A 7,008-nucleotide genomic window follows, 5' to 3' on the forward strand; every position below is an offset into this window, starting at 1 on the left:
CTCGCTGCTTTAGGATGACATGGCCATGTTCCCTCAAGTTTCCTTTAGCCTTCTAATTCACAAATAAATTCTTTCTTTGAATCAAAATTATGCCCAGAGTAGCCATTTCTTAGTTGTCTCCTCTATCCCCTGAGACATGTAGTTGTCAGAAAGTTGGGCCAGTAACAAGGTTATCTATGGCTATGGTAACTTTTGACACATGCCCAGGTGATGAAAGCACTCTAACACTCAACTATCACCTCCGGAACAATACAAGAGTTCATATAAGAAGCGCATCTCCCATTGTTCTTGCTTAGGAACATGGCAGTGCAGTAAAGAATATTCTTCTAGGGGCGCCTGGGTGGCTCAGTGAGTTAAAGCCTCTGCCTTCGGCTCAGGTCATGATCCCAGGGCCCTGGGATCGAGCTGTACATCGGGCTCTCTGCTCAGGAGGAAGCCTGCTTCCTCATCTCTCTCTGCCTGCCTCTCTGCCTACTTGTGATCTCTGTCTGTCAAATAAATAAATAAAGTCTTTAAAAATATATATATTCCTCTAGGGAGGGTTTGGGAAAAGAGTTGGAGGAAACTAATGCCAAAGTACACATGCATCTCTTAGACATTACTCGGTAAGAATAACTACACCACACAGGGATGATAGAAGACATTCATCACCTCATTTTAGTGAATAGTAAATGGAATCCAGAATCAAAGGCAGGGATTCAGTGTCAGCAGCTATTTACCAACCAATCATTTTTCTTCTCACAACCTTACTTCCTCTGTCTTTAAAATATTGAGAACTGGTGTATGCCCTGTTTACCTCATAGGATTGCTGAGAGGACAAACTAAAATAAAATGAAATAATATGAGTCTCAAAGTGCTATATAAACATAAAACAGTACCTACATGTGAAAAGGAACATGTACAGTTGACCCTTGAACAAGAAGATTAAGGGTTTCTGAGCCCCCACAGAGTTGAAAATCCACATGTAACTTTTGACTCCCCCAAAACTTAACTACTAATAGCCCATTGTCGGCCCTTCCAATAACATAAACAGTTGATTAACACATAGTTTGTATACGTATTATATACTGTTTTCTTACTATAAAGTAAGCTAGAGAAAATAAAATGTTACTAAGAAAATCATAAGGAAGAGAGAACACATTTACACTACTGTACTGTATTTACTGAAAAAAATCCATGTATCAGTGGACCTGAACAGTTCAAATTTGTGTTGTTTAATGGCCAACTGTATTTTTCCAGGGTTTTATATACAAAGCTTGGCATGGCTCAGATATAAACAAGGTACTAGAAGTCATTTCTGTTTATTGGTTGATTGAAACCAATTCAATCTGAGTGTGAAAAAATTACTCAGGAAGATTCTTCACTTGTGGCTAGTCCTAGAGAGTGAAATCCTAAAACAATATACCATAATCCTGAGACAGCTGCATGGAAAAAATGGGTCACAGGTGCCCAGCGCTACTCTGAGCTTGAGTAAGAATATGGCTTGAAGAGGGTAGAGGGAATGCAGTATCTATGGGGTTGGGAAGAAAGCTCAAAGGGACAGGGAAGGGAGGGAAATAGGTAATGCTGGAATTCTAGGGAAGAGGATGCCACAGAAAGCACATTTATTTTTTCAGTCACTCACTGCACTCAACAAACATTTATGGAACAACTCCCATGTTCCAGGTGTTGAGTGAGATGCTGGGGATATTAAGATGAAAACATGGTTCCCAGCCTTAAGGAAATGTCTGGGGCAGAGACAAACTAATCCCAGATATTTAATATAGAGCATGGTAGGTTCTGGGATAGAAATAAATACAGAGTGCTATAAGCAAGAACTAGAGTTGCTTAACTCAGTTTGGGAAACAAAGAATGTTTCTCAGAAGAAATGATACCTAAGAGTAATAGTGAAGGACAGGTAAGATTTATCTAGGAGGAGAATGAGGTAAGAGTGAACCAGGAATAAGAGCAAAAAGTAAAATCATAACCCAGAATGAGAGATAAAAGGGCCATTTTTGGATAATGCAGGCAGAGACCTGTATGACTCGACAGAAAGATATGTGAGAGAAGGTGGAGATCGACCAAGTTATGCCCAAATCTTATTGTAAATGACCTTATACAACATGCCAAAGAATTGAAATTTTATCCTAGAGGCTTTGGGAGCCATTGAAAAAGTCCAACTGCGAGAGTGACATCATCAAATCTGCTACGGGGTTAATTGCTTAACTAAATTACGTAACTAAAAATTATTTGAAGATTCTGCCCACTAATAAAGGTTTATATTACACAAACGGGTAGTCTGTAACCCACAAAAATGTGGAAAAATGCGTTCATAGCAAGCTCAGAGGCAGAAGTTCAAAGATTTGTACAGCTCAACCATGATGAGCATCATAATTCTAATTAAAGTTACCCATTGGGAGAGCATCTGCTGCTGTCTGAACCCTCCCACCTTTAAAAGCACTAAAGGCTTTACTGTTTCAATAGTAAGGGAATAAGAATTTGTATGTTTGAGCTTACAGTAGTGTTTCTAGGTGGATGGTTTCATTGTAATACACCTAAATGTACCTCAGTGACAATGACAGATGATACCATAGAATGGAATCTGGGGAATGGGTCATACCCTCAAGCATAATGGTGCTAAGTGGCATTATGCAGTATCTGTCAGTGGGCTACCAGTGTCCTATAAATTTCATCTGCGATTGCTTTGAAAACAACTGTGCAAAATATTTTGAATGAGAGCTATGAAATCAAGCAAATAAATTTTCTCCAAGAGATAGCTGGAGAATACATTTGCTATAAAACAGGAATACAATAGAAAGGATTTTAGAGTTATATTTCTAGTAGACACCTTAACATTAAAAGAATTAATATTGAAAAGCCAAGGAGGCCCTTCCAGGAATTTGACCAAGTACTCACAGTGAGAAAAATTCAACTGAAGCCAAGTAGTTTTAGAATTATGATAATCTCATGTTTTCATCCACAGCCTTAACTTTTCTTCTGAGCATCTACCCTAGGCATTTCCATCACACTGTGCCCCATAAACACATCAAGCTTAGACTCCAACATTGATTATATGGTCTCCCTACATCAATTCCTTTGTATTAATTGGTTTTACCATCATCAAGACAGTAACCCAACCCAGAAACTCTGCAGTTATTCTAAAATATTTCTTCCTTTTAATATTCCAAATCTGGTCACCCGTCCTATTGATTCTAAATTCTAACAATATTTCAAATCTATTACCTCTTCCTTTCTTGGAGTCCCTGTCTCAGATGAGGTTCTTAACCCTGTCACCTACAGAACTGAATGTTCTGTAGTCAATTAAGTGATCACTCTGTCCACACTCTCTCTCCCTAGTTATCTACCTCACTGCCACCAAAAATGACCTTTAAGAATGAAAATTTATTAATATCACTTTTCACTCTTAAAACCATTTAGCCACTCTCCATCACATGAGCATGGCATATAACTAGAGTGATCATTTGTTCTTCTTTACCCATATGGCTACTGTCCTATTATAATTATAAATAAGCCCCTTTCACTATCGAAAGTGCCCCAATTTAGACAATGAATTACTAAGTAACTTTGTTAGTGATGTTTCTTCATTATCTAGCTTCCTCCCACTTCTTTTGCTATCTCTCTAGGGAACACCTTTTTATTATCCCAAATCGTCTGCTTCACTAAGACTACCTGTTCTCAGACAGCTGCTCACACTGGTCTTAGATCTTCCTTTGCCTTGGCCTGTAGTTCTGTTATTGTAATGGATAACTTGCATGGCTTATGATAGGGTAGTGAGGCAGAGACCAGGCCACAGTTGTCTCTGCAACATTGGAACCTAATAGAGGATCAGACATACAAGTGTATCTCAGTAGATGAATCAAACTTTGATTTGGCAGCTCACAAAACTGTACTTCCTAGCCTATCAAATTGGTCACATATGTCAATTTACAAAATAAATGATGAAAATATATTTTATAAATATCACCTTTATTTTTATATGTTTAACACTTAAGACTAACCTGACATCATGCAATCTATCATACCTATTAATAGCTACCAGTAATAGTAAAAATAATGACAAGAATTATTCTTTAAAACAATTTTTAGGAAATATAATGGCATTTTTGATGTTCAATTAAAAATCGATTCTCTTGAGAGATGATCAGTCTTCATTCAGGTCAGACACTGTATTTTTCCTGTATCCTATAAGGTGTCTCACACGTTGTCAACACCCCATGGAGTGTAAAACAGCAGTGATAATTAGGCTTTTATATTTGTGCTCATTATCCAGAACAAAGGGTGCACATGCTACTAAAGCACAATGACTTTTTCATTTGAATATTTACAGTCCTGACAACTTGAAAAGCATATTATGTAGTGTTAATCAAATGAAGAGTTTCACAGTCTTCTCACAAGCAAAGGATACAAATTTTAGGTACAAATTAGAACCCATAAGCATTTGACCTTGAAAGGAGAGGAAAAAAATTCCATATAAATCAAGGTCACCTGAATATGTGAGCCAACTCACAGCACCTATTTTGTTAAAATCTTAATATTTGTGAATATTAAGTTTTAGAAGGAGCCAGAGTAATTACACTAGTTTGTAGGATTTGAGGTTAGGTGGTCCCTAACTTAGCCTTTGCTTTCCCCTTCCCTTTCATTAGCATCCCTTGCAACCACCAAAGAGGTGATTAGATATGTTGATAGTGCATATCTGGGGGGAAGGTAAGATCCTAAGACAACAGTCAGTTTTTTGGGATTTAGCAATTAAGACATGGGCCCCCTCACTGGATAGGATAAATGGGGGGGACTATTTGGGAGAAGCTGAGAGCTTTTTATGGAAACACACGGAGCTCTTAAGACTAAGGAGACATTTAAGGGAAGTTATCTACTGGGCAGTGGTCTGTGGAAGCTTAGGAATCAGAGTGAAGCTGGGCTTCACTATTCTTCACTGAAACCATGGAAGTTGTTACAATCCCCCAAGAGGACGAATTGAGAAGGAACAAAATCCCAGAATAGAAACCTGGGGAATGCCACATTATAGGAAGAGGAACTGGCAAAGGATACTGAGACTGGGTTGGCAAAGTGGTGGAAGGAAAATCAAAGAGAGTGTGAAATCTCAAAAGATAACAAAAAGAATTTTAAAATAGCAGATATACTTATGAATACAAATATTTCAGAGAAGTCGAACATGATAAAGACCTGGAAGTGACCATTAGGTACTGAAACAGAATAGTCATAGATGACGTTGCCAAAACTAGATTCCATGAAGATGGAGAATGGTCGTCCAATTACAGTGGCTTGAAGAATGAGTAAAAGTGAAGCAGGAAACAGTGAAGCTTCAGCAAAGCTGGGCAGTAAAGGGAAAGGAAGAGCCTAGGCTGCCAGCCGTTTCAACCTAGAAGCCAGATCCACGAAGGGTTTCTTTTGTTAAGATAAAAATATTGAATGTAATTAGGTGTCATGGCTAAGATTCCTTTAAAGAGGGAAATAATAACATAGAATGAAGAAAGTGGATGATTAATAGACTAGATCCTAAGAAGGTGAAACTGGATGAGATCCAGCGGAAAACAGGGAAGATAAACCTTGAAGGGGGCCCGGGGCTCATTGTGTCACAGTGAGAACCAATTTGCATGTCATCCTTGCGCAGAGGCCATGCTAATCTTCTCTGTAACATTGTAGTTTCTGTATATGTGCTGCCAAAGGGAGGGGCTCACAGTGAGAACAAAGAAGGGGGAATCAAGAATGCCAATGAAGTTAAGCACAGAGCTATAGGAAGTTGTGAGAATTCCCATTATATTGTTCTCTACCTGTTTTTTTCTTAGTACAGTAAGAGTCAAAGTTGTTTGCTGAGAATAGAGATTAGATCATAGCTTGGTTGGTTTGAAGAAAAATTAGATTAAAAAAATAGCTTGAGCAGAGAAAGAAAAGAACCAATTAGGAAATAGGAGGATCACCAGGTAGTCCAGGGAACCTAGCCTTGGTTCGAAAGAGTGAATGTATTAATTAACAGAGGCACCAAAATGTGGGTTCTCAAGTCCCCTCCAGAGGGTCTCCTTGGGGGAGACTGAGAAATCAGGACCAACTTCAAACCAGGCATTGTAGAGCCAGTGCCATGGAAAGGAACAGAGTCCAGGGAAAAAATTGCAACTATTTCATTTGTTCCCTCTCACATCTCTACAGAAAAGCTATTCTTGCCCTTGTTTTACAGAAGGTGAAACCATCACTCATGGAGACTTATCTTTTTTCCATCTTAGCCCATCTGCACATCTGCACGGGCTGAGTTAACAGTCAGCTAGACCTACACAATCAAAGCCACTGCTCACTCCCTACACCGTACTGCCTCTCTGGGAGCTACACACTCCTGACCCCAGCAGAAGGAAGGGGTTAAGAACTTTGTCCCACTCCCATTCTGGGACAACTCTGTTCCCTCCATTTTGTAACATAAATCCAGGTTATACACAAAAGGCATTTTAGCCCCCAGAAGGAAAGCACTGTGCTAATTTAGAGGACATAAAAATGGTCTTCCAAATTGCTCAGAGCAGTGTTCACACAGTGATAAGCTCATTTACGAAACAGGATTATTAAAACCCAATCTCGGTTTTTTGGTTCCAACTGGTTTTCATTTGCCTTAGCAGCAGATGCTCTATGCCGGGAAAAATGAGAAACGATCTTCAGTGGGGACAGTGGGGCGCTGTCAGGCCTTCCAGCAGAAGCTGTAAACCAGAATTACACACTCTTCCAAACACAGATTTCATTCCCTCGGCCCTTTGGTGGTGGTTTATGTCATTGCAATGAAGCTATCCTCAAAACACTGGGAAGTAGGCAAAACAGTGTTTTATGATGAGGTATGCAATTGTAGCCTAAGAATTTAAAATGTTTTAACAAGATTGTTTCAGTCCTCACTTGATGGATAGGGCCCTCAACACGAACGGTGGCAGATAGCTCCTTGCTTTTTTACTTTTGAGCTCTTGCTAAAAATCCTCAGCAGCCCTTAGAGCTCGGAGAGCTTGCCCAGCTCCAAAGCCT

At 39.3% G+C, this 7,008-nt stretch overlaps 1 pseudogene; it reads right to left on the reverse strand.

Moving 5' to 3' along the window:
• Positions 1–5,605: 5,605 nt before the first annotated feature.
• On the reverse strand, positions 5,606–5,694 carry LOC116572545 (annotated as a pseudogene).
• Between the last annotated feature and the right edge of the window lie 1,314 nt (positions 5,695–7,008).

This window comes from Mustela erminea, chromosome 13 (assembly GCF_009829155.1).
Source record: "Mustela erminea isolate mMusErm1 chromosome 13, mMusErm1.Pri, whole genome shotgun sequence".
In the NCBI taxonomy this organism is placed as follows: domain Eukaryota; kingdom Metazoa; phylum Chordata; class Mammalia; order Carnivora; family Mustelidae; genus Mustela; species Mustela erminea.